This window comes from Montipora foliosa, chromosome 12, assembly GCF_036669935.1.
Source record: "Montipora foliosa isolate CH-2021 chromosome 12, ASM3666993v2, whole genome shotgun sequence".
Lineage (NCBI taxonomy): Eukaryota > Metazoa > Cnidaria > Anthozoa > Scleractinia > Acroporidae > Montipora > Montipora foliosa.
In genome coordinates this window covers 9253516-9263515 of record NC_090880.1, presented here as the reverse complement: position 1 = coordinate 9263515, position 10000 = coordinate 9253516, and positions in this window count along the sequence as shown.

Sequence of the window (10000 nt, the reverse complement as noted above, 5' to 3'; positions counted from 1 at the left end):
TTGTTGGCCTTGGAAGAAACATGAACAAGTAGATAAAAACCATTGCACAATAATAATTGGTTTCAATATTCTGAATTATTAAGTTACCTCTGAAAGGTTTCCTTGGTTTGTGAAGCTTTTAAAACAGAGTCTAGCCTCCTGTGCTCTTCCTAAATAGAGGCTTACATGTAATAAAATGATTAAAAATGAAAAAAAACAGTTAGCGTGGATTATATAAGTATCAAAGTTATTTAGCCAAGCACGAGTGCACAAATCAAGTGAAATCAGAACAAATCAAATCAAATGTTGGCTTTTGGAGAGAGGGGAAAACTGGAGTACCCCAGGAAAAACCTCTTGGAACAGAGTTGAGAACCAACAAACTCAACCCACATATGGTGTTGAATCTGGGAATTGTAGCTCTCATCATTAAAGGGGCAGTGTCACGAATTGTCAGTAAAAATCTGGAAAGCAAAGGAGACCAATCATGCCACGTTTGACACCCTATTAGAGCATGTTTCCGCATCGCAGGTTCATGCTTAGGTGCAAGCGGTGGTTAATTTTCTTGGTAGGTGAACCGCATGATTGATCTACTGTGATTGTTGTCATTTTCTTCAAGTGAATTTAACATAACTTCTTTCAAGGACAAACCATTGTAAAAATTGACTTAAAAGGTCACAGAATAATTCTTGGTATATAACAGAGTAAATAATAATATTTAACGATTAGACCCGTAGCCCTTGCGGGCTACGGGTCAATAGCCCATGAGACGAAGCCGAATGGGCTATTGACGCGTGGCCCTTGGGGGCGAAGGGTCTAATTGTTTTAGTATCACCCAACTTGCCGGACAGAAAGGGCAATAACAAAGTTAGCAAATGCAAGTTGAAGAAATATTTATTTGCGAATAAAACGAAAGGAAGCGTCTCGCTTTTCGCTACTCGAGGACTATTAATAATAGTCCTCTAGTAGCGTAACCAATCAAAATGCAGGATTTGCATTAGTCCACTAGTTGGGTAATACTAAATAGATTTAGCCAAGCCTAAAAGCAGAGCTCCCTGGTTATTTATTATTCCTGCCTGTAGGGTTTGTGAAAATAAAAGGTTTCAAATTGTCCATGTTTTGATGTTTCTGTTGCTGCTATAATAATTGAAGCATTTTCTTTGCTTTCTTCTATAGAAAAATTCATTGCCTAACTAGTGAATTCCGTGGTAAATTTGAGTTGGCTGCCAAATGGCTGCTCCAAGCTGTAAACGAGCTGTTCCGCTCCGAGTCGCAGCTTCAACGTGAAATTAACATCACATATACTAACTCTGTTATGCCAATGAAATCAGTGGCAGGGCATGAACATTTAGATATGCTGCTGCTTTTTTAAACTTAATTCTGCCCTGGATGAAACAATGGAAAACTACACATGTTCATTAATTACATTGGACGTGACATTTTGAAGTTTATCATAAACAATAAACAATTTAAATGTGGACGCCAACTCTCTGAACGGCGAGAAGCCTAATACTGTACTGGGTGTGTCAAGGAATCAAGGAATCCATTTTTAATAAAAAGAGAAGAACAGATACTGAACTTGATCATTTCCACAATACATCGCAGCATGAGGTCTACAGATACCTATTTTACCTTCAAATGCCACTGCATAACATTTCAAAATTTCGTCTTCCGTGAGTCTTCTATGACGTGTTATATAAGCGTCTGTTACACTAGGCAATTTTTGTTGCGACAAAGGTCTCACGTTGCGAAACAAAAGTACACTTGGACACGTTTCTTGCAACTTGTCCCATTTTCAATGATCACATGATGTTAAAGGAACATTTTCATTGGCTGCTACCGCAAACCATTGTGGACAGATGTTACACTACGCAATGATCAGTGTTGCGCGAAGCGTTGCCCAAAGCGTTGCCCAAAGTAGAACTGATTTCTACTTCTCGCAATGGTGGCGGCAACAAAAATGTTGCATGAAATGTCTGTGACAGGGTATGTTACACCGGGTAATTTTTCTAGCAACTTGTGTTGAAATTGCGAGAAAAGTTGCACGAAAAATTGCCTAGAGTAACATGGGCTATACGAACTTCGGCGGATTATACTAGCTTTACAATAACTTGTTCCTGGGATTTATTACTAGCGTGGAGATTGTTTACATTACTCATTAACACTAAGAGGGATGACTTAAGATTTTTCAACAATTTATCGCTTTAATCTAACCCAAAATCATTCAAATAATCAAAACTTCATATTTATGATCCATTTCCTTCGCCTTTGTGTTTGGCAGCATTATGATTTTCGGTATTTAAGGTTCACATTTTCATATTAGTCTGTTTTTGCATCTCATATATGTTTAAATTTCCAATTACATACACTGTTTTGATTGGCCACTCTACATCACTGTGTAAATTGAAGTCAAAATATATACGTTTCATTTCTGAGGAAACGAAACAATAATCACGGTTAACTCGACAATCATTTGATAAGCAAGTCAATCTGACTCAACTCTATTGGGAAAACGGGAAACAAAAGCTATTTCCTCGCCACATTGCATGTAAACAAGTTTTTCTCTGATAGCAGAAACCGGTATGACTTTCATTATGCCTGCATGATCCCGCGGGAAGATGGCGGAGAACTGAAGTTCGCTCGCGTGTGTAATTGGATCCTCTGTAAATGTAAATCTAGGCACTTTTGGAAGTTCCTGGATTAAGGCAAGATTTCCTACAGGACAAACACAGTTCTCCGCACATGAAAGACTATTACTACAAGGGTGTTTGTACTGAAAGTAAAACTGGACTTGCCCAACCACTAGATTGTTGAGACAAGGGTTATTGTCTTGGAAAAGTATGGTGTAACTGTTTCTCGCTGTGACTCTCTTGTATGAAAGAGAATGATAGACTGATCCACTTATTCGCACACGTTTGAAGGAGAGAGTGGCAGTGTCTTAAAGCAGAGGGGAGGCCAAGTACTGTCCCAAGGCGATTATTTCTTGACGGTCCAGTCTCTTCATGTATGGGCTGCCCAACGCAGCCACGTTCTTCTCGATAACTTGTTCTTTGCTGACATGAAAAGGATTCATTAGTGAGTTGAAGAACTCTTCTTCGACAGACCCACAGATCAATTTCGATCTCAGATTTGGTAAGGACTGTGAAATTGCAACAGCAGATATAATCTGGAGTTCGACGTTTTGAGTTCCATGGAATAGCTTCAGTAAATTGCCATTGTAAGATTCAAAAGGAAAGCAGGAATGAGTCCACAAAGGTCGGAGATTTCTTACATCATCCGCTAGATGGAGAAGCGAATGAATGTTGATAGTTTCTTTCCCCTTAGAATACAGGGCTGAGAACATCAAGCAAAAATGCTGGAGCAACTTCTCGGCGTGATGAAGTTCACGAAGAGTAATGCTTTCCCCTAGTAATATAAAAATAGCTTCACTTAAAAAAACAAAGTGTGCATAGTGCTCATACTGTAAAATATTGCGTAAGACAATTGGTCCATAAAACAAAAGAAATGAACGGAATTCTGAAGCCTTCCAGTACTGCCTTTTGGTTTCTATTTTTCGCGGGCATCTTGTGATGCCGTTTGGCGGTTTTATTTTCGACAGTTTTTTGTCAACCTCTTGAAGTTTGTCTGATATATTAAAAGGTTCAGTCTTAAATGAGGTGGAGAACCACAAATTGAGTAATGACTTGGTAACTCCCTCTAGGAAACAGTTCATATAATCCACTGCTGTTCCTTTAACTAAATCATAGTATTGAAGTCCAGTAAACCAGCAAGGACTTTTGACTCGTACTGTTCTCCCTTGCGATACCGCTGCCCTGGCATCATCAAGGCACTGGGAGTGTGTCCTCAGGGGTCCTTTGATGTTCTCTTGATTGAATGGGAAGGCATGAACATGTCCACCTTTGTTGCCCACTTTGACCGTACAGCCAGGTTGCAAACATTTAAAACAACCAAATTTGCCATTAAATTGAACAGTGTTGCACACACAAGCTTTCGCAGGGAGGTCACATGTTCCACACAAAAGAACTGTGCATACATTCATTGTACCTGGTTTATCAGAACTTTCAACTGTTGTTCCTTCTTTTTCTAGTTCACTTAAGGATGAATGGAATGGTTTGAGGTAGATCCACATTGCAGGCTTTGAGCAGCCAAACCATAGCCCTGTTAGAATCATGTTGTCCTTAGAAAAGCGCTTTTTTGGAAGCAGTTCATTAATAACTAAATATAAAGGCCACAGAGAAAAGTTAGATGACTTGAAAATTGGTACTCCGTCTGTGTTCCAGGTAAACGATGTGTTCTGTGGATGTGACAAAACATTTGGATGCCTAGTTGAATTTTTTAAAGCTCTCCATCATAGATATCGCATATCCTTTCGCATTTACTGTCCCGGTCGTGACGGTGTTGAATGTCATTGTAAAATCCCGTCTTTGCGAAAAACTTTTTGATTTGCTGAACAATTGGCACTTCCATGAAAAGGTCAAACTAGCAGAGGCAGTAAAGTCCTTCCTGCAGAAAGAGTTTGTGCAGCACTTTTCCTTGTTCTTGTCCACAAGCATAAAGCAGTAAGAACAATACCAGTGAAACGTCATGGGCGAAGATATATCGCAAAAGCACTTTTTCAACTCATTGATTGACCGTAAGAATTCACTGGAACCTAAACAATGCAGCCAAATTGAAGGAAGGGCCCACTTTGACTTCTATTCAGATGAAAAATCCAGTGCCGCTCGGAGATAAGCGAACAATGCAGACGCAAAATAAACGCACGCAACACGCGTATACGCTTTATTTTGACGTGTCTAAAATTGCGTATCGTATACGCGTTTGTGTCTTTGTTATTCATAACCGTAAGTTTGCTTTTCCTGTTATTGTTTACGAAGACAAAAGAATAAATTGTGATGTGGGGATCGCGTCTCTTGACTTGAAACCATCCTAGACATAAGTGGTTTTGGATCTGTTACGAATCGGGCTTTTCCGTAGTCGATTATGTATGTGACAAAGCCCTTCGCAGATTCCCTTTACAATGGCTAACCAAAGAGCCTTGTCCAGTTTCTTTTTCTTAATAGCTGTCAACAGAGTTACACTTTGTCCCTTTTCTTCAGCTTACCAGCTTTAATTTGTCTCCTTTTGTTACTTCTCCAAAAAGGAGTTGAAGGGGTCGATGATCTCTGAAATGGTTGATCATGTGGGGACTTGGTCGAGGAGAACGTGTGAGGGGAATATATGTTGATAGAACGGAAAGTGTTCCAGTGTTTTTCTATAATTATCAGCTACTGTTTTCAACGGTCTGCTCTCTTCTTTTACAATTAAGATTCGTCACCAGCTTTTAAGAGATTTGACTATACTATCACTTGCAGATTGACCCTGTGTCAAAGAAAACAAAATTAAGGATATTAATGTTAACTGATTTTCCTTCAGGTTACACAAGTACATAGAAAATTGACTGAGTACCCAAGAGAGACAGAATTACCAGTTGGTACAAAATAATAATGATTACAAAAATTGGTTCTACCTTCAGATAATAACAGTCCAAAACTGGACTGACTACCGATGAGAGAGAGAACTCATTAGTACAAAATAATAATTATTACAAAATTGGTTCTGCCTTCAGATAGCAACAGTCCAAGACTGGACTGACTACCCAAGAGGGACAGAACTCATTAGTACAAAGTAATAATTATTACAAAATTCGTTCTGTCTCAGATAACAACAGTAAAAAAAATGGACTGACTACCCAAGGGAGACAGAACTCATTAGGGTAAAATAACAATGATTAAAAAGAGACTGGTTGTGCCTTTTGATAACAAAAGTCTCACTCTGTTTTGCAATAATAATTTAATATTGTAGATACTGTTATAGATTACATTGAAACTGGTCAATGTAGCAAACAGAAACACAGCAATCTATTTGAGTCTTACAATATATGAGCAAAAACACACTTACCGGTACTTCAGGTCTGGTATCCAGTTAGCAGCCCAAGGCTGTATTCTGTCTGTTTCAGTCGGACCTCTACTCAAAAACAACAAACAGCACTTTGACCTATGCTGAATTTCTCATTGGCCTTCCTCCAGGGCATCGAGGCACATAAGCCACTCCGCTACGACAAGGTATGGACTATGAGGTGGTTGCAAAGTACAAAATGAGCAGAAAATGGTCTGGCGTTACACAGAGTAACCAGGAGTCAATGGGTTTAGTAAAAATTTACAAACTAACAAACAAAACAAAACACAAATTATCCTAATGATCTTTTACTTATTTGCTTGGCTCCACATAAGAAGCTAAATTATCATTCGATGTCTTTTGTCCTTCCTTTTCATTGGTCGAGAGCCCACCATGTGACCTGCAAATAACTGCCTACAAATAAGTGTTTTACTGCAAATAATATCCTGCTCATGCACTGTTGACATCACGCTCTTGTGAGAAAATGGCAGATCGGTTCCCCGAGTTGTCAGAGAATGATTTGACATCTTTAGTTGATCGAAAGAACAGAGAGAATACTACCCTTGTAGAACCAGACACTGTGTAATCTATGTAAATCCTATGTAACGACCATATATAAATGGTATGTTATGATATACATATATTTAATATAGGTGCCTTATTCAAAGCCTATGGTTATACATTTTGAAAGGAAATGCCATGTTATGGGGTTTTTTGTGTCCAAAAATAAAAATGGTTTTAACATAGTTTCTACTTAGATTCGAAACAGAAAATACACATCACACATATAGTGTATACATAGTTACATACAGTGCTTACATAGTGATAACATAGGGTGTAAATAGGCTACAAATAGCCTCTACATAGCTGTAAAAAAACACGGAAATAGGACAAACATATAGTGTAAATAGAATCTACCTAACTGAAATTAGTATCACCCAACTAGTGGACTAATGCAAATGCTGCATTTTGATTGGCTACGCTACTAGAGGACTATTAGTAATAGTCCTCGAGTAGCAAAAAACGTGACGTTTTCTTTCGTTCTTTACCCAAAGAAATATATTTTGAATTTGCATTTTCTAACTTTATCATTGCCTTTTCTTTCCGACTAGTTGGGTGATAATAAAACAATTAGACCCTTCGCCCTCAAGGGCCACGGGTCAATTGCCCATTTGGCTTCGCCTCATGGGCTATTGACCCGTAGCCCGCAAGGGCTACGGGTCTAATTGTTAATTGAGGGTCCATAGCGAAAATTGAAATAGCGATAGCGAAAATTGAAATAGGAATTATACATCTCATGCCTAATGCTTGCATTTGAACGAGGTTAGAAAAATTAAGAAAAAATAGCTTGAAGTCACTGAGAAGTAGAAGTACTAGTGCACACATGGAACACAAGAAACAAAGTCATAATATCCTGCTCCTGTAAAATAATATTCCAGCAAATCAGAAATGTGCTGGAAAGTACAAAAAATCCATTGTAGTCAAGCTATTAAAAGCTATTAGCATAGCTCACAGACAAAAAAAATAGACTACAGATTTCAAAGCAGTTACATTTTTTATTGCATGAACCTAAACATTTAATTCATGCTAAAATCTTTGGATTGGGTTCTTGTTTTATAAATTTAGGCTTAACTGCAGAATACCCTGCCACTCGAACTATATTCCACGTAGCCGGCTACGCCGTACGCAGTACCCGGTACCCAGAAATAGGAATGCACAATACTGTAGAATACCCCGCCACTTGGACTAAATTTCAAATGAACTAAATTTCAAAATGGCGCAGTGATGTTATATGTGCTGGCTACGCGGTACGCGGTACACGGTACACGGTACACCCTGACATTCCTCGTTCTTAAAGCGTCAAAGCCTTAGTAATTCCACAGACAAGACACTGTGGAACTGTGGACTCGGAAGAGCGCGCGTCACCAGTATTAACAACGTGAAAACCTGACAATAGAGATCTTTTACTGAATATAGCACTCGTTTACTGATTGAGCCTAAGCGCTCGTTTCAGTATTAGGCCCAAGCACTCTTTTAAAATTTTAGCTTCCATTTTACAGTTCAGGTAACTAGAATTTTTAACGAGATTGTGTGATTGTGTGCCCTCGTTTCCTGATTAACCCTAAGGGTTCGTTTCAGAAATTAGGCCTAAGAACTCTTTACAAATTTAACATTTCATTTCACGGTTCGCTTAAACTACGCTTTTTAACACAATCATGTGATGAATATAGCACTCGTTTCAGTGATTAGGCCTAAGCACTTGTTTAAAATTTTAGCTTTCATTTTACAGTTCGGTTAGGGTTAGGGTCAGGGTTAGGGTACACTAGAATTTAAATTTTCCACGTACCACGTACTGCGTAGCCAGCTACTTAAGATACTTTGCCATCTTGACTTTAATTCTTTCCACGTACCGCGTATCCAACTACTTAAGATACTTTGCCATCTTGACTTTAATTCTTTCCGCGCACCGCGTAGCCAGCTACCGTAATTTCCGGACGATTACCCGCACGGCAGATTACCCGCAGCGGTCTATTTTTGTCACAAGGGGAAAAAACTTTCAACAGATTACCCGCACTGGCCTATTACCCGCACCCCAAAACCGAAAAAATCTTGCTACTGTATTTCCGGGACAAGAACTCACAAACTTGGAGCGATGAATATTCCATGTTGTTGTTTACAAAGCAGAAGATCGATAGCATTTTCTGCTAAGAATTGGCTTTTAATAATGCAGCCTTAAACACTCTCCTTAGTCATTTCTGGTTTGTCTTGTTAAAACGACCTAAATATCCAATGTATTAACGCTAAGACTCGATAGAATACAAGTTGAAGGCCAACATCTTTACGATTGATCATTGAGCGCCATTTTGATAGGTTGAGAGAAAGTGGGGGCGAGTGTTAAAAATACCTGATGGGGTGGTGGTTAGGCATACCCAAGGGCAAAAAACCGGGCCTATATAAGGAGTCGCTTAAAACGGGAAAATGCTCTATTACTCAAGCCAGGGGTAGCTAGGAACATTTCACTGATGCGCTGAACAATCCAGCAAAGTTTTCACTGTAGTTAGTGTTTTGTTTACACACGTGCCGAAAATCACGTTCTAAATAATTATGCGGTGCCGTGAAATATGTCGGCATCTTGTTTTGTAGCTTTGAGTGTGCTTTCACAAAAAATGCTTTCAATCTTTCATATACAAAATTGAAAGGAGTGCAGGTGAGAAATGCTTTTAAATTAAGCGAAGAAAAAAGCAGTGAAATCACTTAAACACTATTGATTTCTTTTTCATTCAATTTGCATCGGCTTTCATTGAGGGCTTTTAGAACACTAGAATAAAACATCACACAAATCTTGAATAGGAAGCGTTTTCAGATTGAACTACGGTAACAAACAAGCTTGGCAACACACAAGTTTTAAGGAAGCATCAGTTTGATTAAGTAGTAAAGGTTTGAAATTATTTAAACAAGATCGTAAAAGATTTATTTTGAACGGAAAAATTTGTGGCATCACAAAATAAACACATTCGCATCTTGTTACTTTTCAGCATTGAATTGTCTCACCATAAACTCTTTCTTAAAATTGAAAAGGATGTGTTAAAGTGAGAAATTCGTTCTCATTTACTTTTAATTCGGTGACAAGTTGTGACATGGTCCAAGGGAAAGATTATTGTTTTTCATTCAATTTGCTTCGGCTTTCATCAAGCAGTTTTACAAAGACTACGGCAAATAAAGGATCATTTTAAAGATTGAATCAACGAATGAGGCAACACACAGATTTGAAGGAAGTGTTGGTTTAATTATCCTCATTTTAACTTGTTTCAATCTGTCAAATTCTTACCTGAGATTTAAGAATTATTGCATTACCCGCACCTTCGTATTACCCGCAGCAACTGCGGTTTACTGGAAAATTAAAGCATTACCCGCGGGTAATCGGCCGGAAATTATGGTACTTAAGATACTTCGCCATCTTGACTTTAATTCTTTCCGCGTACTGCGTAGCCAGCTACTTAAGATACTCGATGTGGCGGGGTATTCTGCAGTTACTCCTAAATTTAAAAACGAAAAAAGCTTTTAAACATTTCAGATAAACCACGGAACT